The sequence below is a fragment of the Vidua chalybeata genome, chromosome 12 (assembly GCF_026979565.1).
Source record: "Vidua chalybeata isolate OUT-0048 chromosome 12, bVidCha1 merged haplotype, whole genome shotgun sequence".
In the NCBI taxonomy this organism is placed as follows: domain Eukaryota; kingdom Metazoa; phylum Chordata; class Aves; order Passeriformes; family Viduidae; genus Vidua; species Vidua chalybeata.
Genome location: NC_071541.1, coordinates 18,436,935 through 18,464,201, shown reverse-complemented (window position 1 = coordinate 18,464,201; position 27,267 = coordinate 18,436,935). Strand labels below are relative to the sequence as shown.

Sequence of the window (27,267 nt, the reverse complement as noted above, 5' to 3'; positions counted from 1 at the left end):
CTCTGCTCGCTTTGGGGCTCCAATTTGGGTTTGTCAGGTGACACCTGAGGTCTGGCTGCAGCCCCTGCTCACATTTCCCTGCATCTGCCTTCTGGAATGTCAAGCCCGGGGTGAGGGGATTTGGGATCCCTTCCGGGAAGGATCCTTTGCTCCAGGGCAGTCATATCTGTGCTGTGGTATTTTATTTATAAGGTTAAAAGTGCACCTGGGTGGTTTTTACCTGACTACACTGATGGTTTAAATGGGTTTATTTTGAATATATTGAAGTATCATACGAGGATTTCCAGTGTGGAAGACATGCATGGAAAACCATCAGCGGAATTTTGGTTTTACCTCTCTGGAGCTTTCTAGTTGCAAAGCAGCTTCAAAATTTTGCTGCTTTGGTTAAAATAAATATATTGAACAATGTCCTCAGGCATGCCTTGAGCATCCACTAACAACTCTCCTTGCGTGGGACCATTACAAATATCTGCCTCTCACAGCAAGTCAGTAATTTCAAATACAAGACAAAATATCCACTTTACTGGCTGCAGTGTAAGCACAGAGTAACAATTTCCTGCCTTGTGAAGGAATTGATTTGTGTTTTTTTTTTTTTTATTTTCAGCAAACTTACCAGCACATCCATGCACCAGCAGTGACACTGCTCAGAGCTGCCAACCAGCTGAAAGGGTCATGGAGCCACACAGCACCAAATGCTGGGTTCTGTCATGGCTCAAAGCCTGCTGCTCTTATCACTCACAAAGATAAGGCACCATCTCAAGGCCTGGAGGAGAACTCAAGACAATCTGGAAGCAAAGGGTAATTCTGCAGCCTGAGAGCCACTGTCGGCATCTGGGACAATTTTCCCCTCGGTCTGTGCCCCAGAAGAAGGGCTTGGAGCTCTGCAGCTCCTCTGCCAGGGATGCTGAGGCCACACTGGAACAGAATTCACTGGTATCATTGATCAGGAGCCCAGAGCAGCAAGCAGGAGGAGGAGAAAAGCAGGTCCCAGACAGAACAGGGCACGTGGGTAAGTTAGTGCCAGGTGAGCTCTGAGCAGGGCCAGGCAAATGTTCTGAGGAGAGCAGAGGTTCCTGGGGAGCCTCGCTGGTGACATGGCAGGTCTTGTCCAAAGTGTTAAATCCTCACTTGAGCCCACTGATCATCTCTGTTCTAAGGGGACCGCTGCTCATTCAAAGGCAGAAATTGAATTATTTACCCCCAGCCACTACAAAACGCATTTTCCTTGATCTCTAGGGCGTATTTCTCAGTATAAAGCCTTAGGAGGCAAACGCCTTCCTCGAGGAGGCAAAGGAGGGAGTTATTTTCCCCCACACCATTTGCTTGAATAATAAACCACTTGAGCAAAAATATGACACATGGGAGTTATGATTTTTTTTCCCCCTGGAGGAGATTAGGTTAAGCTTGCCTTTTTCCCAAAGGTACACAGTTCATCAGCAAGAAGTTCAAGGAGGAAAAATGTGTTTTCATATCGGGTAAGAGTGCACACAGTGCTTGCCTTGCTCTCAAAATGGATGAGTCTGCAGCAATCTGCAGGACTGACAGCTTTATTTTCATCTGCCTGCCCTGATAGAGCACATCAGGAAACATTTTTTCAGATCCACACTTGAGGATTTGAACATTCATTCTGATACCACTTTAATCTCATTTGACTCTATAGAAAAAAGAAAAAAAGCCCACTCATATATGCATTTAGTTACATCAGATAAAACCTTATTTGATACAGCAAATAATTTGGTTTGGTGTTTTTTTCCCTCCCCTTCTTTTGGGAACTGCTTTTTCTTCCCCTCAGACTTTCACAGCCTTCCAATTGCAAGGTTTGTGGCACTTGCCAAGGGTGAAGGAATCTAATTTGCTAATTCAATCATCATTTGCAAACTAATGACTGGGAGCACGTATAAAACCAACATTAAAATATCTGAAGCAGCAGCCCTGGTGGGGAATGCAATCTCAGGGTAAACAAAACCACCTTGCAACTGAAGCATTTGAAGCCTGAGCATATTTCTGGTTCAGGAATTCAGTCTCTTCCTGGACAGCAGGTCCATTATTAATGAAATTAGCAGTAATAAACCACAGATCAAACCTTCTCCCACAGCTGGGCTTCTCCAAGAACTCCAGCTGGACCGAATTTGGGTTAAGGCAGCACAACAGGAAGAGTGCTAAACCCCCTACTTCTCAATCAGTGCTTCAGATTCACCCATGAAATGACATTTCTCAGTGTTTCTCTTTAAAATTCCTCAAGCTCTCTAAAGTCCAGCTCAGAGTAAAGCACATATGTATGAAAATAAACAAAAAACCCAATGTGAGCCAACAGCAACATTCAGTTCTTTCTACTGACATTGCTTTGGGACAGATCTGTAGTTGATAATCAGCAAAAATTCAGTTTCCTGAAGCACATCTGGAAATTCTACCTTTAACCACCTGTAAAATCTGCCTGTGACCCTGAGCTGGCAGAGAGGATCCTCACTGGAAAAAAGGAATGTACAAATAGCCCACACTCCTGCCATTCAGGTGTTGCAAATGACCCCTAATCTCAGCAAGTCCAAATTAGTTTATTGTGCCAGAGTTTCTTCAGCGGAGAATAGAGCCCTCAGGCCATCACAGATGCAATAATAAATTAATTTATTTGAGAAAACAGTCTGAAAATGGTTTTTTGTGGGTTTTTTTTTGGACAATCAGGAAAACGTGTCATCTCAGCTGCTTTTGGATAATAGATGAGGAATGTTATTTATCAGCAGGCATATTTAGGATGGATTAGCAGCTGTATCTTTGATGCCACACTGTAGTACATGTTCTACTCCATGCTTTTCCCTTCATGGATTTCACTTTATCCCACCACAGGGGCTCCTTGGGATCGATGCATTCCCCTTCCATCAGCATCTCAGGACTGCCCAGACAACCTTTCCAAGCAGGAGCGGATTTCCAGGTAAATCCATGGAGCAGATCTTAGAAAAACATGTATTTTCACACTGGAACAAATTAGGGAGGCATTGATCTTGCATGATGCCTGTGAGTTCTCTCAGCAGCAGCAATTCCTTCCTGCCAGGATGTTACACAGAGCAGCTTTCAGGGGGCAAAAATCAATGGAGGAACATTTGTCTAGTTTACAGCAGAAACAAAGAAAGGTGAAATGGCCACAACCATCTAACTGATTAAGCTGGAATGGGAGCCTGGTCCAACATTAAAGTATCTGAAACAGCAGCTGTGGTGGGGAATACATCCTCAGAGTAAACAAAACCACCTTGCAACTGAAGCATTTACAGCCTGAGCATATTTCAGCTTCAGGAATTCCATCTCAGCAAGAGCAGGTCTGACTCTAGAGCACAAATTTTCCACATTTCCACAAATTTTTCCCCACCCAAGAGGCTCTGGAGGATCAGGTGGCTGCAGTTCCTCCAAGGGCAGCCTCTTCCCACCCAGAGCTCCTGTGGAGGGGAACATTCAAGTTTCTAAAGGTCACCATGAACTTCAAAAGAGTAGCTGACACAATGCCTGTCCTCCCCTCCCACAATCAGAGTGCAATTTGCAGTATCCAATGATTCATCTCACCAATCCCCACCTTTTGGAATGAGCAGCAATTGGGTATCCAGATCCTTGGGGAGATTTTAGCATCTGAAGTCTGACTACCTATGCCATGAACAACTTCCCTCTTTGCCTGTGGGGTTTGATCAAAAGAGGGGCAGGCTAGAAATAAGCTAAAAAATAAAACCAGTGCATAGAGAAGCTTTGCAGAGAGTAAACCTGGAAGGACCTGGCTAATCCCAGCTCCAATGCAGGTTTCAAATGCAAAGAAAAAAGAGCCTCTATTTATTACCAACCACCATTTCGGCTTTTCTACATTTTATTTTATGTATTTGATTGAAAATACTTCAGGGTAGACTGAAGGCAGGATGGTACCACTTGAAATTGTTCACAAAGAAGCCCCAGAGTGCTGGTGGGAAGATCCCAGGTCTCACAGAATCAGCACCAAGCAGAGCATTCCAGCAGCCAGGCAGTTAAAAAGGCTCAGAAAACGCCAGCTCAGCTGCCACACACAGCCCTGTTGAATAAGCTCATCAAATTACCCACTGGAGCATTTCCAGTGGCCCAGCTGACTTGCTGAGCTGGGGGATTTGCTTGGCTACGCTGGCACAGGGAATTTCAGCCCCATTTGCATGGCCACAGCTTGTGGGATCAGTTTGCACAGGGAATTTCAGCCCTGTTTGTGTGGCCATAGCCTGTGGGATCTGCTGGAACAGGGAATTTCAGCCCCATTTGTGTGGCCACAGCCTGTGGGATCTGCTGGAAGAGGAAATTTCACCCCTGTTTGCATGGCCACAGCCTGTGGGATCTGTTCCCTCCATTGATATTTGCCAGTTCATCATCGTGGGGCCGTGGTGTGAAATAATTCCGGGCTGGAATGGGGCTCCCAGCTGGGAAATGCCAGAGCAGTGCAGGGACACGCTGAGCCAGGGGAAGGAGCCTGCCCAGCCTGTGGGGAGCAGGCAGAGACCAAGCCTTGCTCAGGGAGATGTGGCACTGCTGCTGAGGCCATCACTGCCCCCGTTCCTCACCTTTCCACTTCCAGCTGCCCTGCTGGGAAGTGGCTGTCACCGCAGAAAGGGGGAAGGAGAGGGGACTCTGCCAAAGGCAAAATGACCACGCTGTCATCTCAGGAGTGTGATTATGGATTTAATCTATAAAGTCCATCTCGTGCTCTCTTTCTCAGGCCTCAAGTATCTTGAATGTCTCTGAATTACCCTTCTCCTAAGGGCAGACTGCTTTTCCAGGAAGTATTCTGATCAAGAAAGAGAAAAATGAATGTTTTTCTTTATTTTTCTTCTCCCTTCTGTCCTTTTTGCCATGCAGAAATTGCATCTTTTTGGATGCCAAGCTCTGACATGATTACTGAAGCAGCTCCCAGAGGATCAAAAATTAAGGTGACCACCACACTGTATCACTGATCTCAGCTACCAAAATACAATGTTTGGGGGACTAAAACCCCTCAAACCCTAAAAATCCCAGCCAGTTCTTACTGACAAACAGACCTGCTTGCTCTCTGCTGAAAATTTAGCTCCTGGGTTGGTTTTGACTGTGCTTTACAAGCCCAACAAGTGCTCCACACATTTTATCTCACTTTGTGAATGTCTCCATCCACTTGCTGGTGGGACCAATTTGTTTGGAAAGGATTGCTCAGACCCAGAATTGGGAATTCTTTGCTGCCACCTGATAAGGCAGCAGATAGCCCCAGCTCAAAACCTTTTTTGATTTCACAATGAAACTAAACAAGTGAAAAAGCAAGCAAAATTTCTTTTTCCAAACGGGCTTTATATTTAACCTTCAATTATATTAACTGTGCCATAAAAGTGGATGTACTGCTGTAATTATACACTCAAAAAAAGGCTGCTTAAAATCTAAAATGATTGCACTGTTTCATTGCCTTGCTGCTTTAGAATATTTCCTTTTCCAAACATCTCCTACCCTCAGTCCAAGGGAAATGTTAAAGGTGACAGGATCTCTCTGAGCCCTGAATTTCTCTCAGAAAATTGCACTTCCAGGTTCTACAAAGCCAAGAGGAGCTTAATTGCCTGAAACTGCAATTCCAGCCACTGCAAATCATATACAGCTCTCCCATGAAAGCATTAAAGAGCTAAGACTTAATTAGCATCCCTGATTAAATAGCAATTCATGCAGCCATTATATCTTCCAGTTAGGCAGCGCAGTGCTCTGGAAAAGCAGAGAAGGGAAAAAAAAAATAAAAAAAAAACCACACACACTCCTCCTCTCAATGAAAAAAATCATCTCCACCCCTTTCTCCAAACTTCATCCTGGGAAATGTTCATTATTTACCACGCAAAGGCCACTGCCAGGCACACTTTGAACGCTCCCAGGCAGAGTTTCCATCAGCAAACTCGAGCTGTGTGAGAGATCAGAGAGCCCCTCACAAGGCTGGCAAAGGCAAAGGCAAGCACGAGAGCAGCTCAGGGAGAGCAGCATGAAAAGCCTCCCACAGGCAGTCACGTTCCTGCAGCCTGGGGGAGGGAAGGGGCCCTCATCACAGAACACCCCACGGTGCTGAGGGAACTCTCCAGAACTGGCATTGCTCAAACTCTGCTCCTCTTCTGCCCGGCTTCCACGTCACCATTTCAAACACAGCACGGGAGGAGAGGGTGAGCTCCTTCCTGGGATGGCAATTCTTCACCTCCCTTGCTGCTGGGAAGTGAAGTGATGGGAAAAGGGGAGCAGGAGCAACACTGGCAGGCAGAGGCACATCCAGGGACACCCTCTCTGTGCTGGGATAGCACAGCCAGGGATGGCTTTATGCTGAACTGAAAGCTCGTGTTTTGAGGTGGAGGAAATCCCTTGGATTATGAATTTCCAGGCCTGAATATAATTATTCTGCCCAAAAGGTGCTGCCTTGCCCCTGTTTCTTGCTGGATGTGGGAAGATCTCCAGACAAAGAGGAGCAGCATCTGTTGCAGTTCTTACCAAGTGGTTCATGCAGCACCAACAGCTCCTTCTCCCCAGCCAGCTCACACCCTGGCTGTGCTCTCCAGGCTGGAAGGACCATTCCAGCCCCTTGAGAATCTCATTTTATGAAGCCAAGCAGGAAAAATGTACAAGAAGCAGTGATGGGACAAGAGCAACAAAGAAATAAGGAACGGGAGCAAAAGTAAATTTGTACCACACGTGTAATTACCATCATAGAACAACATTTTATCAGGACAGGTGCAGGATTAACAACACAGCAGACTCTCCATTTTCAAATCAGGAAGACAGATGATTTGTGGCTTTTCATGACAAAGCACAGGGTCAAGAACTGATTTGGGGTCCTACCACACTGCTCCAGGGGAGCACATTGAGATTTTGGTAGTTTATCTCTCAGACAAATGGAGAATTGCTCTGCAGCAATATTCCTTCCCTCAGCCAAACTGGAAATCTTAGATACATGAAAGAAGTCTGTGATGAGGATAAATAAACTGTCACAAGACAAGACTTCAATAAATTAGCCAGACAGACAGAACAAAGACAGATGGGATATAGGAGGAGAGGGAGTTGCTGTATTTAGTGTCTGAAATGTCATTTGGATGCTGCTCACTGCTAATGTGCCTCCTGGGCCTTGCAAAGTCCTGCTCTATTGGCCTTCAGAAAGCCAGAGGTCAAATTTACATAGAATAATCTGAATACTTGCTCATATTTGAACATTCCCTGCTTCCTGCTAAAATCATTCTCAGTAGCTTTCTGGAACAAATGTGTTCTCACACCGTTGAGCAGTCCCTCATATGCACCTCACACTCCTGTGCCACCTCTGGCATTCCTCATTTCTGCCTCTAGTCCCATCCCACCCTATTCCCTTTCCAGAGATCTTGGAGCAGTGTTTTTCCCACTCCTTTGTTCCATCACTCCCAAATCTCACCCAGCTGTCTGATGCCAATACTCAGGGCACTGTTTGCCCCCTGCTGCTCCACCAGCCCAGTTCACCTCTGGCTCTCGTTTCTGCAGTTTAGCCACTGGCTCCTGCTGAGAGAACAGCCAGGATTTTTGGATTTGCACAGCCCCAAAGGACTCAAGGCCATCCCTGAACACACAAAACAACTCAGAGCTGAGTGTGGAGCAGTTTCAGCTGTTTGCACTGTAATACATGACTGCTCAGTTGAGGAAAAGCTTGGAACAACATATGGTCCCAATTACCTCTGTCCTCCTGCAACCAATACTTTTCTTTTCAAGACACAATTTATCTCTGCTGCTTGGCAGCTCAGCTGGCTCCCCTTCTTCTCCTGAGGAACACAACCACATGCAGATGCTATTTATACACCGGGCAAATTATTTCTGCAGCCATATTTTCTCAATAAAACCGGCCTCGTGTCCCATCCAAAAGGTGAGAGTCATGATCTGTGACTGTGAAAGATGCCTTGGCACTTTCTGAAAAGTAAATCCACAGTCCTGGCAAAGTGTCAGCTTTGTAATTGCATTCTGTGGACCTGTGGTAGCTCTTTCCTAACAAACAGCTGATGAATTCCACCCCAGAAGTGACTGGGAGTCAGTCCCAGGTTCCAGGAAGATGTTAAATCAAAGAACAAACTCCATAATGAGCACCAGAATTATAAGCCTTATTTTTCTCATGGATCTTTCCTTACAGGTATTTTTTTGTGCTCTTTTTCAGCTCCCACAATCCCTTCACAATAGCTGGGCTCAACAGGAATCACAGGAGGAAATCTCTTCCTCACTTTGTGTTTGAAATGCTGGTCAGAAGCCCAGGGGGGAATACAAATGGCACACGAATCCTCATTTCCCTCACTCCCTGCAGCAGCAGCTTGGGAGTGTTCAGTTACTTCCCATTTAAAACTTTCCAAGCCTTGGCTGAAGGGAGAGTCCCACAGCCACATGGGTGACAGTGCCAAATACTGACAAACGGGTCTGAAGGGCAGCAAAATGTGTTTTGGAATAATGAATTCAGGTTTATTTCCCTTGCACTGGTTTTATAAGGTGCATTGTTGTATTCGGAGCAAAAGTAAGCCAAAAAATTTTGATTTGTAAAAAGCCAATTGCAAAACAGCTCCTTCTAGGTAAGAAAAAAATGCCTCCACAAATGAAAACTGCTACAGAAATCCCCACAAATGGCAAATATCTTTCTATCCTATGTCTTAGGGTCCATTTAATTAATACAATTTGAAAATGAGCACAACATGCTATCGCCTAAAAACCCAGAAACTCAAGCCCAGCATTATTATGAGGCACCATTTATTGTTACATATTAATTGTACACCAATGGGGTATCTTTGCTCAGCTTATCAAGGTCCACAAAAAGCCCCAAACACGGGAATTTTGTAGCCCTGCTCTGCAAGCTCAGCCAGAATGTGAAAGAGAAGAGGTGTTTGGAGCATCTCCTCTTCTGTCACCACCCCCCAGGCTGCACACTTGTCACAGTGCCACGTGCTGCCAGGTACCCAGTAATTTGTTGCAAAGCAGAGAGCTGGATGCTCAGTAACCCTCCTGAACTAATTTTTCTTACTCTCTGGAAACAATTTTCTAGGCCATCTATCTGGGAATGTCACCTTCCTAATGGGGAGCACATAACTGCTGCCTCCTTGAGCTCCTGGAGAACACAGCTGAGCTTTACTTTTCTTTTTATTAACATTCTACAGCAGTGATGGCACAGGAAAAATGTATTTTATTCAAGATTTTAATCAACACTTGATGAGAATTACGTGCTTTCCCTCTTTAAATGTAGCTCTGTGGCTTTTTTTTTTTTTCTTTATACTTAAATGGGTAAGTTTTGCTTTAAACTGGTGAGATTGATGCTTGAAATTAAGGTAACGCCCCAGAAGTTTAACACAGCTGAATAGCAGGAGGAAAACTTTGAGCAATGCTTCCATGAGAAACCTGCCAGGGAGGAGATGGTTCCACTATTGGAAATGTCTTTTTATTTGCCTCACTACAAAGGCTTCCATTAAAAAAAAAGCAGAACATAAAAAACTGAGATGTTCCCAACTTGTTTGAGGTTTCACAGCAACTGGGAGAACCCCAGTGAGCACTGAACTTTTCTGGGTCCAGTGACTGGGAGCACTGAGAGAAATACTCAAAATGCGATCTTACTTCAATGAATTTTTGAAATAAAAACTAAAAAGATAATATTGAGTACCAACATTTCTGAAAGAAATGCTGAGCCTAATGCAAGAGCACTGAGCAGCACTGCCCTGCTCATGCAGAGCTCCTGGAGCAGAGCTACAGGAATAGGGAATAAATTCCCTTCTACTCCCTCCACTATCCCCGGCTCATGGTTGGGAAGAGAAGGAAGGAGAGAAGTAGGGAGCAGGCAGAATATTATCTTTGTCCTATATATTATATACATTCCTTACCTGCCACAGAGAATCCCAAGGCAGCTCCTCATTCACAAGAGACCAAACCACCTCTGCCCCATCAATGAGTCTGCAGAGCCCTGCACTGACTCCTTTCCCGAATTATTTTTCTATTCACCAATTAAAGACAGTTCCCAGGGGCTCGTCCACCTCCCGAGCAGCAGCAGAGCTGTTTCCCCACAGCAGCACTGGGCTCTGGAAGGTTCCCTGCCCCCTTTGTCCCTGGATTTCACGCTGGGAACACTGTGGTCTCACAGAGCTGCCGCCTTTCTAAAGGAGCTGAAAGTGTTCCTCAGGCTCCGTCCCAGGAGTGCATTCACCCCTCCGTGCTGGGAGCCCTTCCCTCTCCCCTCGGGAGGGAAGTTCCGAAGGATTGGAAGCCAAATCCTGCTCCCATTGTCGGGGCCCTCAAAGGTCCCGGCCGAGGGGAGGCCGCACGGCTCCTCCAGCCCCAGGAGCGGGGGCTGGCGGAACAGAAACTCTTTCTGGGAATGCAGCATTAACCTTGGAAAGGGAAGCATTCAAAAGGCTGAGGACTGTCCCAAAACAAGTCCTGACCTATGGAATAGGATGGGTTTTGTTTGCTGAGGCGTGAGCAGATCCCACTCCGCTGCTTTAAGTGAGCGGGCCCAGCGCCAAAGCTATCAATGGAATTATATCTGCTTCTGCTGCTGGGAAGTTCTGCTCTTTGCACAGCACCCACTGAGGTGTAAAATGAGGACTTAATGTTACTTGCTTGGACTCATCTCAAAAGCAATTGCTGCACCTGTTCATACCAAGGCACAAAGTTCTTTTATTTTTTGCCAGAGCCCAACACAACAAAACCTGGATTGAAATAATAACACTATCTTTTATATTATTCCACATTTCTTTATTCTTTACTAATCACCTCCTTTCCAAAATGCATTTTGCCCAAAGAAATCAAAATACAAATCTGTTTCTGCCTATTAGACAATAAGCAATTCCTTGGCTCTCCAGAAGAACAGAAATCTTTCTGTATTGCACAATATTGAGTTGGAGCAACACATCCCAGCTCCTCTGGAGCTTCATCTTCCAGGTATTAACCAGGCAATGGGGACTCCTCAAGAATAATGCACATTGTAGTTAATTCCATACCCTCTGAGTGCAATAAAATAGCAAAACAAGTCAGATTTCTCCACAGAAAAATCTCAGTTCTTATCTGCACGGCACAGATTGAGGGAAGAGTTCTCCCCTGTGACTGAGCTCTAAGCCAGTCTAAAGCAGCAATGGACCTATTCCAAATATCCTGCCAGACTGCAGGGATTGTGCAAACGGGGGCCATGGCTCTGGAAAGCTGTGAATATCCTCAGCCTCCACTGGGAGCCCGTGTTACTTTGAAGGAAAGTGGAATTTCACTAAAAGGAGCGGATTTTAACCTAAACAAACGAACAGCGCACCATGGTATAACGTTATTACAGCAAGGAGAGAAATCTTCATCGCCCTGTAGCTACAAACATTTGTGTGCTTGGAGGAAACAGAGAGAGATGTGCATAAGTTATTGATTTATGCCTTTTGTCTGTAAGCCAGTCAAATGCAGATGAACAGCCAAACCCACAGCGCTCCTGTATGAGCCTCATGACCTCCAGAGGCTCTTCCCAAATTTTCTGTGAGGTGCACCATGAATTTTGGAGATGCCCATCACCTCTAAAGGTGGCCCAGAGATCCTGAGGGAAGCCAGGCTCATGGAGGCAGCTGCTGGGGATGAAGCTTTCCATCAGGGAAGGCAGAATAAATCCTCCTACCTTTACTTATTTGTTTATTTATTTATAGAGCAAATTGGCTCCAAATACTGTTTCTTCCTGGTGTAAACATTGACTGAAGTGCCTCCCACCAGCAGAGGCTGCACTCAGATACCTCCAATTTTGCACTCCCATCATTCCCATCTTCAAACCACAGGGCCTTTCTGTTTGGTTACCAACACAAGTATCAAACTCTCCCAATAATCCTGAAGGGATAATGACACTCAGGGCAGAGTTGCCACATTGCTTAAGAGGGCAAAACCTTGTCACACTTCAGCAGGGCCAATGCTATTTGCATATTTTATAGCGTTCTGTTTCTTCAGGTTTGTTCAGGATAAGAAAGCTTGTGCAAAATTCACAGCACGTCACTGCCTACCTCAATGAGAGACAAGGAGGAAGCTGAGGAAAGCTGGGTTCTCTTGAGCTGTGGAAGCACTTGTGAGTATCAAGAGGTAAAATTAAATAGAGAGAATAAAACAACTGTGGGAGCATTATTGTTTTAAAACATGGTATGGGCAATGGGAGTATCACATGGCAAATATTTATATGTATTTCAGAATGCGTTGATCAAAGACCACCGTTAGTTTATATTAAATAGTGTGGCTGAATGTTTCAGAAATACACACATGCATTTCAGTGGGATTGAGGTGTCTGTCTTCCTTAGACTCCTCAGAAAAATTAAAAAACCTATTTTGGTTTTTTATCCAAAAAACTATGCTGACTGATTAAGGCCTAGTTTGGGTCGGAAATACCAGGTTTAATTATGTTTTGGTCTAATGGCCGGCTCAGACTATGGAGGGAAAGATGTGGATGGGGGCAGGAGAGGGGTTACAGCTGCCAATCATTTCCACAAATGGCAACACCATTTTTAAGACCCATGGGACCAGAGCCAAGAAATTCCCATTACCTGCGAGTGTTCCCCACAAGACAGCGCTGCACACCTCTCGTAACTCAGCTCCTGAGTACAAACCCGTGTCTGACTCTCCCAGCATTCCATTTTTATTCTGCACCACATCCTCCAGTGCTTTCAGCAGCTCTTTGTAGGGCTCATCACGGCGAGATGACAAAGTGTCAGCTCCCAGCTCCCCTTGAAGATCCCCCCTCCCTGTGAAGGTGCCAATCTGAGATCCCACAAGCCAAGGCACGCTCGTGTTCTATCACATGTCAGGAGCTAGAAACAACAGCCTGGAGGGTGCCTTTCCCCCCTCCACTCCTGTAAACAAAGGAACTCTTTATTGCTGGAATATTAGATCTCGCAGGAAAGCTGTGAATCCTGACTGCTACATGGCACAGAGAACTGCTGCTCCTGCTAAGCACAGCTCCTATAAACATTTATCTGCAAGACATTTATCTGCAAGGCACTTCAGACACCCTCACACAATTCATTCAGTGTATTTCAGAGTGATTCCAGTGATGGGGTTTCACTCTGTTTTAAGGAAGATGCCACCATTTTACAAACAAAATGCAAAGCCTTGGTTTAAATTGGGTGGAGGTTACTTTAATTTGCTGTTCCAGAACTGGAAACGTTTTGTGGAAGCAACGGTGACATTAAGTAGCTGGAACTGAATTAAAACTGTAAGGAGAATAAATGGAAGCAGCATTCTTTTGTGATTCCCATCCTCCAGAGAGAACAATAACCAATTCAGCTTTCCTGGGGAAAATAGGGACCCTCCCACACAAAAAGTCACCAGTCACCCAGCTGCCACCCCGTGCACATTTTATGCTCCCCATCACCATCTAAAAGCACAGAACTGCATTGTCCACTGCTGGAAGAGTATCCAAGCCAGTGGAGCTATGACTTTCTGCAAAGACCCCATTTCTCTCTTCCAGCTGCCCAAATTCCACCCCAAGAGCTTCCTCTCATTTCCAGCAGCTGTGTGCAAAGCCTCCATCTTGAAGGCAGGAGTACCATGGAGAAAAAACTGCTGTGCAACAAACATCCCAGCCCAGAATAGAGCTTAGAACAACCCCTTGCCATCAATTCATACACAAACACAGCAAAGGCCTTTAACAAATAATAAACAGACAAAGCAGTGTGATCTTAACCAGCCCAAGCCAGCAGAAAAGACGAGGGGATGTGGCAAATCCACAGACTGGCTTCCCACAGAAGCCATCCCAGAAAATCACGGATAACACATGCCCAGCAGAATGGATGGCACCCATGGAAATCTCCTCCCAGCAGCCCTTCCCTGCAGGAAAGCATGAATCCAGGCCTGATGAACAAAAGGAGCTGCAGACAGACATTTCTTTTGCTTTCACACACGAGGCAGGCTGCCACACGTGCCAGTGCTGAGCAGAGTAATCTCTCGTGTCCCAGAGCTGCTTCTTAAACAACAATTCTTAGGGGTTTGTTTGGGGTTTTTCAGATGGTTAAATCATTCTGCAGAATTCTTTTTTTGTTTGTTTATGCTCCTAATCCAGAAGCAAGCATTGAGCAGACTGAGGTGTTGCGAGCTGAGGTTGTTCTCCCTGTTGCTGTTCAAACTCTTCAGCTGCAAACTCTCCTCTTGGACCCAGCTCCCAAACCCTGCACCTGCTGGGGAGAGGTAGATTAAGCGAAGAAGAACTTCTTGTAACCAAAAATTAGCAGACCAAGTGGAAAAAAATGGTGTATGAGGGCAAAAAAAATGCCCAGGCTTTGGCTCCTTGGCCATTCTTTCATCCCAAAGGGTGCAAGAGGGAGCAACTGTTCCTTCAGGAGCAAGCAGCAAATATTTCTGCACTGCTGCTGCCAAGAGCCTCCTGTGAGCAGCCAAGGCAGGCAGGGAGGGTGGCCTTGATGGTTCCCATCTGCTTCCACAGAGGATAATTCTGAGCTCCCTCACTGTGGCCATTCCTTTGCAGAGTTAATTATTTCCCTGCGTTCCTGTCCCCAAGGGAAGTGCCACTGACACATCTCTGGGCACTTACAGCAATCTTCCCTCAGTCTGCACACCTTGGCCACCCCCAGGGAGACACCTGCCCAGAAACCTGCCCAGAAACCTGCCCACTTTTACTCTGCTTGCTTTGCTATCTGTTTATCATCACCAGTGTGCTTTTTAGATTGACTGCATGGATGGAGAAAGCAGCTAATTTTTGACATGAACTCAATTAATCCTCACAATAGGTTGTGGCTAAAATTAAGCTACACGAGCTTTGGAGGGAGTCAGAATACAACAAGGAATTTCAAACAACATCTGTAAAAAGGCAGATTATTGCCCTGCCCCTCCATCTCACCTCTAACATCAGCACATCTATAAGTGAAAATAATTCACCCGTGGCCACAACACAGCTGGATTTTAAGCACCAGGTACTCAGGTATTTACCTGTCATGCCTCAGGCACCTCTCAGCAATCCTTTTTTTAACCTCTTGAAGCAATCCCAACATAAGCAGCTCTGTCCTTGCAATGCAATTCTGTTGAGGTTTTCTACAGCTTCAAAAATAGTGGCCAAATGAAAATGTAGTGGTGTCATGACAGGAAAAACAATCTCTTGAGGGGTTTGCTCAGCAAGTGTGTGTTCCTTGAAATAAAACAGCTTTTGTGTTGCTCAGAAGACAAGGCAGCAAGTTCTTATATAAAGAACAAAAGAAATTAAATGGGGTTGCCTTTCTACCACTGTCAGTGCTGGCACAGATGTGAGCTGAACATAATAGTCTGTGTGGTTGTTTTTTTTTTTAATAGACTTTAAAAAAATTGTCTAGGAAATTTTGGGATATATTTAAAGGTCCATCTAAGCATTTTCCAGGTGCATATTTGTCCATTACTAAACCACTTTGGCTAAGATATACAGGCTCCTGTAAAAGAAAAGAATTCTTGGAGAATTTTCATTTGAACCTTCCCTGTCCCCAAGATATTACCTCCATCAGCTACCCATTTATTTTTATGTAATCTGCATAAAGACAGGAGCAGGCTCTCGTGCTGAAGCTCAATTTTCAATTTGAAAAGGTATAAAGCTGTAATAAATCCCACCAGTCACAGCTCAGCTCCCTTCTGTGGCAGGAATCACACTGAGACAAATCCAAATGTTCCACGGCCTTTCCAAATTGCTTTCGAACCATGTCCTTGAGCACCTCCACTTCTTTATTATTTCCATCAAACCCAATTTCCACTGGGGCTACCCCAGCAGTTTATCATCACTCTATAAACCTGTCAAGTGCCTTGGAGACCCCTGGCAACAGCTTTTGTCACTCCAGTGCCTCCTTGGAAAGTCTTGTTGTGTAAAAGCAAAATCATCCTCCTGCTCAGGGGAAATTGATGTCCTCGGAGTGGCTGAATGCAAATGTGGGAGAGCAATCTTCCCCACAGAAGAAGATTGTGGGAAGCCTGCGTTTGGGAAGCACAGCCATCCCTCCCCTCTTCCAGCCAGCCATGAAGGTGGAATCCTACCACGTGTCCATGCAAAGCTGCCTCCTCTGGAAGGCTGCTGTGAGCACTTCAGAAGGGAATTCTGAGTGATAAACCACAGCCAGCCCCCTTTGCTGTTTGGGATCCAGCAAAACCCTCCCTGTGCTCCTCAGGGGAGGGACCAGGATGCCAGGGCCAGATTCACAACCAGGGCAGACTCCTGTTGGTTTGTTCAAGCCCTTTCCAAGGCACACACTTGGCTCCCTTCCCTGCTGTTTTCTCCAGAAATATTCCTTCTTATTCCCCTCTCAACACCCCAGCCTGGTCACTGGGACAATTTTGTGTTCAAGCCAGCAAGCAGAGCTTTTGTGGGTCTGGGGAGGGGGCAGCAGCCACATTTTTTCTCACACCTGCTCTTCTAAAACTCGGCCGGCCACAGGGAGCTAATTTACTTTATAATCCCAGTTTTAGTGCAGTGAACAGGGAGGAATTACAGAATGCTGTGCACCACACCCCAGCAATCAGCAGTGGCTCTCAGGGTCAGAGGAGTTCAGCCAGGAGAGGTCACCTGAGGGGCCAGGTGGAAGGGGAGCATTTGGATGGTTTTCCATGGAACAGCAGCACCAGCTTCCCTGCCTTTCATGTGGCTTTGGGATTTATCCCCTCAAAGTCTACTTTTTCAGAAAAACAGCAGGTGAGAAGATATCACAGTGTGAACACAGCCCCTGGTTTTATCAAATTTAGCACCATTTTGGTACGGGAAATTCCTGGCTGCAGAGCAATAGGCTGACAGACGTCAACACCATAAAAACCCATAAAACATCATAAAACACCATAAAACCTCATAAAACCCTACAAAACCCCACAGGCACACAGCCGGGCTGCTGTGTGTGGTTATAGACATTTCTGCTTGCCCCCATACTTAAAGCTGAGCTTTCTTTAAGATGCTGCTTGCCCAGGACTAGCCCAGACAGCCCAAGAACAAACGAGGGGCAGTCAATGGCTGTGCCACTGCTGCAGGTTGGCTCAGAACGACATTGTCACCTCGTTATGGTGACAAACCACTCCCAGCTGGGTGCACAGCACAGGCCAGAGCAAAAGCTCCAGCTGACATTCAGTCTGTTCACTTGGACCTGAACTGAAGAACTTCATAACCCCAGAAATCATCTCAAACACTGCCGGGGGAGGGCAGGAGCCTCCCTGACACAGGAGAAGGGGGGAACGTGGAGCACACACATTTTCACACACACACAAGTGATGGTGGGGTGTGGATTTGTACATTTACAGGCAAACCTGGCCAGCTGGTCCCTGCCAGCTGGCAGAACTTCCAACCCCGCTGTGCACAGCAGCTGCACGTGGAGGGATGGATCACAGGGCACGGGAGGCACTGCTCCACCACCAGCCAGGTTTCACTCAGGCAGAAGTCTTACTGATAAACCGAAGCCCATGCCTAATGTCCAAGTTCATTAATTAGTTCACTCCCTAAATCCAAAATAGATTTTGTTTCTAAAAAAGACTGAGATTTTCACCTGCAAAAATCATTACATAAACTCAGAAAACATTAAAGAATTACCAAAAAAAACCCAAAAATCCCAACGACCCCCCCAAAAAACCCTAATGGCTTTCATTAAACATGCCAAAGTCCAGTAGTGTGTTTAGGTGCTCTAAAATATAACTTTCTATACCTTACAGAGCAGGTGTCCTGATTATCATACGATATCTTAAATGATATCTCAGTTTGTCCTGGCTGCACAAAACCCCCAGAAATCCAGAGGAGCCGATCCTGTACAATCAGGTTTTGGAATTGGCAATAAAACTGGGAGCTCTGCTGGGATCTGGTGGCAGGATTTAAACCCAAAACCAGCAGGAGAGAATAAACTGAATGGCTCTCTGAGCACCACATCGGACACGACCTGTGCTGGAGAACAAAGTCACACAAACCTGCAAACCGTGCCCAGAGGACACAACAGCCTAGAATTTCTAAATCTGTCCTCCCAGACACATTTCTGACAAATAACACCTCAGATGTTTTTAAAGTTCACCATCTCTGCCTCAAGATAAGCATCTTATTAGAGCTGCCACAGAAATTCACATTTCCTAAAGGTCCAGTACTTGTAAGGCTGATCCAGACAACACCAGGAGGTCCAAACAGCACAAGGCAGGTATGAAAGAATTCAGCTCATTTTCCAAAACCTGCTGAGGTCAATAATTACACAACATTTTCTCTAACAGGTGGCCAATTGCCAGCAGTCCTGCTGAAGGTAAGCAAGAGGTTGTGGCATCACCCTTCCCGGAGGGGGCAAACACGAGAAGGACAGGAATTTAATTTGCATTACCTCATCTGCACAATCCTCCCGAGCAACAGTGGCCCCAGCTGCCTCTGGCCAAGCAGGAAAAGCACTGAGGAAGTTTTGCTGGCTTTTGTTACTGAGGATCTGGGCTAGAGGAGCAATAATTAGAGTTTCTTTGTCATTCCAGGAGCCAGCACTTCAGGCTGCAAAACTACAGCAGAACCAGTCCTGCTTCGTTCATTTTTATACAAGAATCCCAACCTCACCTAAAAAACAGGACCAAGTATGATCCTGCTCACAGAGAATTCCTCCAAGTTAAAACCCTCATGCTCTACTTTCCCCCAAGTTAAAACCTTCATGTTTTACCTTGCCTCAAATGAAAACCTTCATGCTTTACTTTCCCCCAAGTTAAAACCTTCATGTTTTACCTTGCCCCAAATGAAAACCTTCATGTTTTGCCTTCCCCCAGCTTGGGGAAATGGCCAATACTGCCATAATAGTAATGTTTGGCTGCCAATGAGTTGATGTTTCTTAATCCCACTATTTTGCACAGCTCTGCCACTAATTGGACTCATCCTTGACAAGCTGGGACAAGAATGAACTTTTCAGTGTTACCAAGAGGAGCAATGAAGGGATACAGAGGGGAACTGTGACACTGTGCAGGTGTCCAGGTGAGAACCACCACAAGGAACATTACACAGGTGAAAGTTCAGCTTCCTGGGGCATTTTCTTGTCACTTTAACTCAGGGCACTCCCCTGGAGCACCTCACTTCCAACTCTTCATTAACACCCAGGACTCTGTGAGCTCCACAAGGAAAGGCTGTGACCCTGATAATTGTCCCCAGGAATTCCTGCTCTTTCTTCTCCCATCCCATGGAAAAGCCAGCTCTGTTCAGAGGAGGAAATTCTCCCTGGCCTCAGCCCAGCTGATGAGCTGCTCTGCCTTGCCAGGTGGAACACCCGGCACAAAGCCCAGCGCTTCCAAGGAATGCAGGAAGGCTCAAATCAATATTCAGCACAGATCCCTGCACCGCAGCAGTTACATTATCTTGTGTGGCACATGCACCGTTCCCATGGCAACCAGCATCCTTCATCCTGCTCCATTATTTGGGCGGTTGGAGGCTCTCAGAATCTCTGGTGCCCAAGCCACGGCTCAGAGCCACTTTGTGCTAATCAGCCTCAAGAACAGACACAAGAAGAAAAGAAGAAAATGCAGCAAAGTCTGGTTTTTCTAATCTAGCAGCAACATGGAAAGCAAGAAGTGGCATGGGAAATAGAGTTCCAGCAGCTGAGGGGAAGGGACTCTTATGTAACCACCTTCATTAGGCGAGACTAACGTGCTGCAAATCCACTCCAGCCTTTTATTTCCACTAATTGTACAGCCTGCCCAGGCAGGTTGTTCACCAGGAACAGCTTTGGAAGAGGTGTTAGGAAATCAAATCTCCCCGCACATCTATTGTAACATTAGTGCCTCTATAATTGATATCACACAGGTCTTTATTTTGAAAAAGGGCTCAGCTTGTAAGCACCAGCAGCGTGGTCCAGGAAAATAATTTGATTTTGACCTTTTTATGATGTCTGCTATTAAAGTTTTAAAGGGCTATTATCAAAATCTATAATCTTTATAGTATAATCTATATTTGCTTGATATAAACTGTCCCTAGATACCTTAGGCAAGCTCTATCAATAACACCATTCCTTTTTTTATTTTTTTTTTCTTGGGCATTTAAGCATTTCCACATCAAAGCATTACAGCAACCTCATTATGCTCTGCACAGCTTAATACAAAGTTTCTCTTAGTCACCAACCAGGGAATTTCAGGCAGAAAATAAATAACCTCATTTATTAAAGAGACCCTTGAAAAATCATCCCTAAGTTGCCTGCCTGGGGTTTATCCCTGGGAAATACACATAGGTCAGTAGGAACACACACAAATGCTTTGAAGTTGGAGGGTTTGAAGGCTCCTAAAAAGAGATGTTGAAATAAATAAATAAGGCACCATGCCAGAAAATGTTCTTACAAGTGACAAAGGAGGCTGACAGGCTGCTGAATTAAGCTGAGCTTAAATGTTCTCAGCACCTGTTGGGAAGAGCAGGGATTCTCTGTGTCCTGAGCAGCATCTCTGACAGCCACATTCCCTGTCAGGGCAGCTCTGGGGTCTTCTGGAGGTGAGCAAGGTCAAAACCAAGGTCAGCCATCCCCAGGGGAGCAGGGAGATGGAGGGGAGCAGCTGTGCCCCTCTCACCACCCCCATCCCTCCCCAGAGCATCCAGGCAGCACCAAAGCCTCATTTCCTGGTTTCTCATGGATTCAAACAGTGCAGGAGCAGGGCTGGCTGAGGTGGGAGCCACTCTCCTTTCCTCCCCAGCCCCAGAACAAACATTCCAGCCCGAGCAGAGTGCAGGAGGGGTCCTGGCAGGCCCTGCTCTCCCAGGCTGGAGAGCTGACATCATGCTCTGCACACAGTTTTCAAGCAGAAGCAATAAACACTGGAAACATCTACAGAAAAGAGGACCCAAAAAAAGCCCTTTTACCACTGGCTCGTGAATGTGTCAAGCACTGCGGGGAAGCAAGAGCAACATGAGAGGTTTGCAGCTGCTGCCAGGGGTCGTGGCTGGGTGCAGGGCACAGCCCCAGAGCCTCGTGCCCTGCTGGTGCCCCCAGCCCAGCCCTGCAGCCAGGCTGACCCACTGCCTTCCCTGCCCCCTGCAGCTGGCTGAGCCCAGCTCAGGACAGCAGAGAAAGCCATCATCCCCATCCAGGATGGAGCTTCCACGAGATTTCAGTGCTTTCACACTGGAGCTGGAGGCACGCTGCCCCAGGGACAGATTTGGAATTCTGCTCGTGTTCGACAACCAGCGAAATCAATGGAATTAAATTCAGCCCCTTTGTACCATTTAAGCCCACAGAGAAGCTTAACATATTTAATCATATAGCTTCCTTCCATTAAATAGTTTGCCATAGGAAAAGGCATGGAATTTTCCATCCACACTTTCCCTTTGGAACGTGCATCACAAGCGTGCACGGCTCCATTTTTCCTGCTCATGGGATGGAGAAACTCTGCTGACGACCCAGGAATGCTTAAACTGCTCTCCCTTTTTGTGTGCTCCAACCCAGGGGTGGCTGTTTCCTTCCAGGCTCTGTGTCACCCTCCTGCAGGTGACTAGCAAAGGATGCTAAAATGGGAATAAAATGGGATTGGGAGGTGAAGGAAGCAGCACATGCAGCTGAGGAAGATGACATTGTGTTACCCTGAAGCCCATCTGCTAAGCCAGAGAGGATCCAGCAGACAAGAGCAGCAGGATCCTTGAGGAATGATATCTTTTTTCAGAGATGTTCAAACCCCGTTCAAATAATCCCAGTTAATTTTAATTTCGGAAGGTTAGATAGTCCTCAGAATTTTCTCTAATTGCATATTCCTCAGAATAGACTCCTCTGGTTGCTCTGTAATCAAATCATAATTAAAGCATCTGTGTCGTTCTATCCATCCCTTCCTGCTATTTGTATCATTTAGAGAAGGCAACAAAGATGCAGAATGCAAAATTTCCAGCACCAAGGCTGGGCAGCAGCAGTGCAATAATGGGGATTTGTGCTGCTGTGACTGCCTGAGTGTCTCCTTAGGCTTTCGTTGGCCTTTCAAAACAGCCGAGGAGGAGAAGAGCACCAAACAGTGCCCCCCTTGTTGTGGCCATGACTGGAGGCCGTGCATAATTCCTGGGATCCTTGTTTTTAACCAGCTGCCTCCTTTCATCCCAGCTCCTCTGGGCAAGCAGGCCTGGGGAGCCAGAGGGGCTGGAATTAAGGGAGGTGTTAAGCAGCAATATCACCTTGGCAGAAGAGAGGATTTTCTCTTTGGGCGCCGTGGCTGTTGTTAGATGAGTGTCCACTCACCCAGGAAAAAAATGAGTTTCCAGAGGAGTCTCCACTGCTTTCCAGCCAGGAAAAACATCCCAGACCAAAGCAACCAACAGCAAAGTGATAACCTGAGCTTTATCACAGAACTCAGAGTAACTAATTGGATTATTGGTGGTACCCTTTGCCTTCCAGAGCAGCGTAGAACTCCTATTTCAGAGAAGTGTTTCCATAAACTTTTCACCCACTGCTGTGATGTGATGTGATGTGGTGAGCAAACCTCTCTGGGAAAAGAGTTTGCAGTTTGAGTTTTGTCTGCTTTACTTCAGAAAGACAGGGGGAAAAGAGTCATAATTCCTTGCACAAGAGGAGTTCAGGATCAGACAGGGATCATTTCCTCAAGAATTTGTAGTTTGCATTAAAGGGAATACATTGATTGGTAAATGAAAGCATCTATTAAAAATAAAAATTGTGATATATTTATGCGCCGCTAACATGGCTTTTTCTTCCATCCTAGATTTTAGTGCTGTTACACAATTTTGTAATGCTACAGAATAAACCTCAGCTGTGTAGGCATCTCTTGATAAACTCCTGAATACAACTGGTATAAAAAGTACTGATTTTTCACTGTATGTTTTTCATTGCAACATCATTCTAGTGAAACATTCAGATAATTGTTGTTTTGCACAGAAAAGATTCCATTTACACAAAGGTTATTCTAAGAACTTCAGACTAAAATCAGCACGGAGTTTGCTCTCAACATCACTTTCCTTCTGAAATATAACTTATAGATAAGGATCAAAACTGGAATAAAATCAAAATTTTTCATCTTAACAATTCACTGTTGGAATAATTTTTAAATAATTTCTATTTTTGGACAATGAGTCCTTTCAGAACCGACTTTGGGTGGAAAAGAAATTTTGGAAAAAAATTAATACCTCTATTTGCTTAATTTAAGTCTTAAATAGAATTTTCATAGCTACTGGATAATGTTAGCTACAATATCTGGGGTGATTTTATTCATTTCAGGGGGTGTTTTATGTCATTGGGATTGCTGCAGATCATTGGGATTGCTGCAGATTATTGGGATTGCTGCAGATCACTGGGATAGGATTGCTGCAGATTATTGGGATGAGATTGCTGCAGATCATTGGGATTGCTGCAGATCCCTGGGACTGTTAATTATTTTCCTTCCTAGTTTACAAGGGACAAATCCTGTCCATGTTGTGTCAGATTTTTCTCCATCAATAAAGAAGGTCCAGCTGTAGATGAATTCACTTATCACACTCCACATTTCAAATATCCAGCTGCCAGTCTTGCCCTTATAAAAGGCTCACAGAGGTGGCCTGTGAAGCTGTTATAGATACTATTTTCCCCTTAAAGATCTACATTTGAAAGCAGAAAAGTAAATCCAATAATCCAGTTGGTGTCTTGCTCTATCCTCACGCAGAGCTGAGGACGGGAGCAGAAGTTGGGGGTGAAACACTGGCTTTCCTCACCCTGACAGGCACAGGGCTGGAAGCAGGGGGACAAAACATCTCAGTCAGGTTCTGAAGCAGATTGATTGTGGTTTAAAAAGATAAAGGTTGAATTTCTCATTGTTATTGGCACAAGCAGAGACTCAGCTGCCCGGTCCGAGCTTGGCTGCGGCTCTGCACGAGCTGAGCCCGTGTGCGTGTGTGTGTGAGCTCTGTCCTGCTGAGCATGGCCCTGTCCCCTCTGTCACCTGCTCAGAGAGCTCAGGGATGCTGCAGCATCACCCCTGCCCTGCCAGCTCTGGGGAGGCTCTGAGGTGCTCTGCTTTATGTAACCACATGTGGCACCACATCCAAAGCACAGCCATGCAAATGTCACAGCTGACCCTCCAACGTGCACTTGGAAGGCACAGATTTATCCCCAAGTCCAAACTCATTTCTCATCTCCAACGTTCAAGCCAGGCATGAGTTAGAAAAGATCATGGTAAGTAGAAAATCCTAAGATAACTTGAAAAGAAATTGTCACCAAGGATTCTCTTCAGAGATAATATTTTTTTTCCAAATCACTTGTTCGTAGTTGAGTCATCCCAGAAAGAATCTAAAGCTTGTGGAAATTTGTCACTGCGCGTAGTACGAGGAGTGCAGAACTCTTGCAGATTATTTAGAAATTTCCCTTTTGCATCTGGAGCTTGGATTGCACTTACAGGGTGAATAGATTCAAACACACAGCCAAAAACATCTTCTCCCACCTCCTTCCCACTCAGTTCCCACTCCTCATGTTCAATTACTACTCTTGTTAGACTTAACAGTGCCATCAACACTGCAGTTCTGGAGCAGGAATAAAACCAGCAATCAGTGCCTTCAGTAAATACATTAACACCAAATCATCCACGCCAACAAATCATTGTTTACTTCTCAAATATGATTTAGCAACCCATGATATTCATCAATCAAGTGAGACTGGGCTGTGCAGCCTCTGAATGTTCTGAGACAGGCTCAGCTTTTCACTTTACCAAACAGAACCACACGTTCCACAAAACAAATGGAAATTGCTTCCTTTCTCCCTTTTCCACAAGTGAAGCAGGAAGGTTTGCACACCTAAAATATACACTGCCCTGTCTGGAATCTTTCAAACTTGCTGTCTGTGGAGAAATTCATGATCACAAAGCTATTGAGGAGGAAAACACCTAAAATTCACGCAGACCATGCTCACCTGGACACACACAATGAAAACCAACTGTAAAAACCAGCAGTCCTGCTGATCATCAGCAAATGACACCATTTGTGCCTTTAACCTCAGAAGAAACCGAACCCATCAATTCTGTACACATTCCATACACTGTAAAGATTTAAAACTCTCTTCCAAGGAGTTCCCTGTGATGGCAGTGTTGCTGTTAAAATCCTTCAAACTTACCAATTATGCTGCCTAATTAGAAAGAGAAATAAATTCTGAGCTGTCTTCAGAACCGTTCAGTACCATTCTTAACATGGCAATTCCTGACAGATTTCATGCATTTACCATTAGAATTGCAATTTATTTTGGCAGCTGAAGCAGCTCCTGTTTTCTCTGTGCCCCTGCAGCACCTCCAGCACTCCGACTCACACACATCAAGTGACTTGATCCTCTTTGAAACCCGAGCCACTTTCACACCTGCACGCAAATTTAGTAAGTCCGAGTTTTAAATCACTGCTCTCCATATCCAGAACTCCACATTTGAAACACAAGCTGCCAAGTTCCTCAGCTTTTGAAAGGACCAGGAGCAGCCACTGTCCCTTTAATGTTCCACCTCGTCTCCAAAAGAAACGTCTTTTTACTAGAGCTCAGTGTGATTCATTGGAATTTGCCAGGCAGGTCAGGAAATCCCCTGAAGCAGAGGAAGAATATTAAAGAGATGGGACATGTATATCAAATCTCATTACTGTTCTCTTCTGAGAATCAATCAGGTGAAAGGATGTGATGATGTCATTATGACATCATTGTCTTTGGGATTAGCAATTCAGAGCTACTTAGCAACCAAAGCTGTCCAATACAGAAGTAAGAGATCCAGTGGAAGATGTTATCATCTGACCCACTTACTGCAAGATAAATATTTGTCAATCCTGGTTTCGAGACCTTATAAGAGATGCAAAAACTTACGAAGAGCCTTGTTTCAAGTGCAGAATACTTGAAATAAAACGTCCTCTATGAACCATTTATATCCAAGCGTATTCTTTACCCCATAACAGCTCATATCCATGTTCCCTCTCAGTCATCTTCTTCCTCACCTTCCCATAAATCTAAACCCTAAAAGTGCACAAAGAAAAACCTTCTGCTAAACAGACTTTGTTATTTTAAGAACTACAAGCTCTATCAGAAACTCAAACCTCGTATAGTCAAGGGAGACTAATATAATTGAGTCAAAATGCAAGCTTAGAAAGCATGCTTATTTCATTAAAGTAAGCTGAAAAGATCCAGTTGATGAGCTCCGGTATCCGTCAGAAATTCCAGCCAAAATAAAAAAGAAAAAGCTTTGTGGATGAAAAAAGAATTGGTCACGCTTCTTCTGTGGCTATTTCTGGGACCTGAAAGGGTTTGATGCCCGGAATCTATGGCTGACCTGATTTTCTTTAAAGTTCATTCGTCTCCGTTGAAAATACAGTTTTAAACGAGTTCTAAAGCAACCGAGCGAAGCTCTGAGATGCACTGAAATTATAACTAAAGCTTTAAATCCATTACCAACAAGCCAGAAACGGAGCACTGGGCTGACACTTCGTGTTTCCGCAGCCGCGCTCCGCCACGGGCGAGCGGAGCATCGGGACGCGTTTGACGAGCAAACGAAAGAAAATAAACCACTCCGCCTTCTGCAAAGAACTTTTATTATCGGAGCGAGGCCGGTCCAGCTTTCCACGGCGCCGAGAGCCCCGCGCTGCCGGGAGCGCCCGCGGAGCCGGGACCCCGCACCGCCGGCTCTGCCGCCCGCACGGAGCGCGCAGGGACCGGCGGAGGCTCCGCAGAGCCCGGCACGGCTGCCCGAGCCCCCGAGCGCCGGCTCGGCGCCTCCCCGAGCTCCCACAGCCGGCAACAGGCGGCCGCTCCCGGCCATCGCCGCCGCCGCTCCGGCCGCTCCGCGCTCCGCTCCGCTCCCCGCGGGGCTCCGCCGCCCTCCGCCGCCGGCTCAGCCTCCATCCCCCGGGGGCTGCCGCGTCCCCCTCTGCGCCCCGGCAGCATCCCGCGCCATCCCTGCATCCCGCGGCATCCCTGCATCCCGCGGCATCTCTGCATCCCGCGGCATCTCTGCATCCCTGCATCCCGCGGCATCCCGGACGCGCGGGGAGCGGGCACCGCGCGTTTCCCCCGCGGGGCTCGGGGTCGGGCTGGACCCCGCGGTCACAGGCGCACACCTACCTGCCCCCGCGGCCGAGGAGGAGCAGGAGGAGGAGGAGGAGGAGGAAGAGGAGCTGGAGGTGCCGCTGCCGCCGCCGCCGCCCGTCCCGAGCCACCGGCGCTGCCCTCCCCGAGCGATATTAATGTTCATTTAAAGCTCGGCGCCCGCCGCTCCGCCGCGCCCTCCCCGCACAGGCAGCGCCCGCTCGGGCTGGGGGCCGGGCCCGCACCGCCCCCGCCCGCCCCCGGACCGCCCCTCGCCACCGGCGGGTCCCCTCGGGGCTGGCAGACACCCCTCCGGGCTAGCGGGTCCCCTCGGGAGCGGCAGATGCTCCTTGGGGCTGATGGATGCCCTTGGGGC

General features: G+C 46.3%; 1 protein-coding gene across 1 annotated transcript in view; it reads right to left on the bottom strand.

The window, feature by feature from the left end:
* Window positions 1–27,017, bottom strand: part of SLC6A1 (solute carrier family 6 member 1) — a 61,054-nt gene extending 34,037 nt beyond the window's left edge. Inside the window, exon 1 of the mRNA XM_053953866.1 lies at window positions 26,928–27,017. The gene's annotated coding sequence lies outside the window, so the exon portion shown is untranslated. The remainder of the gene's footprint in view (window positions 1–26,927) is intronic.
* Window positions 27,018–27,267: the final 250 nt, after the last annotated feature.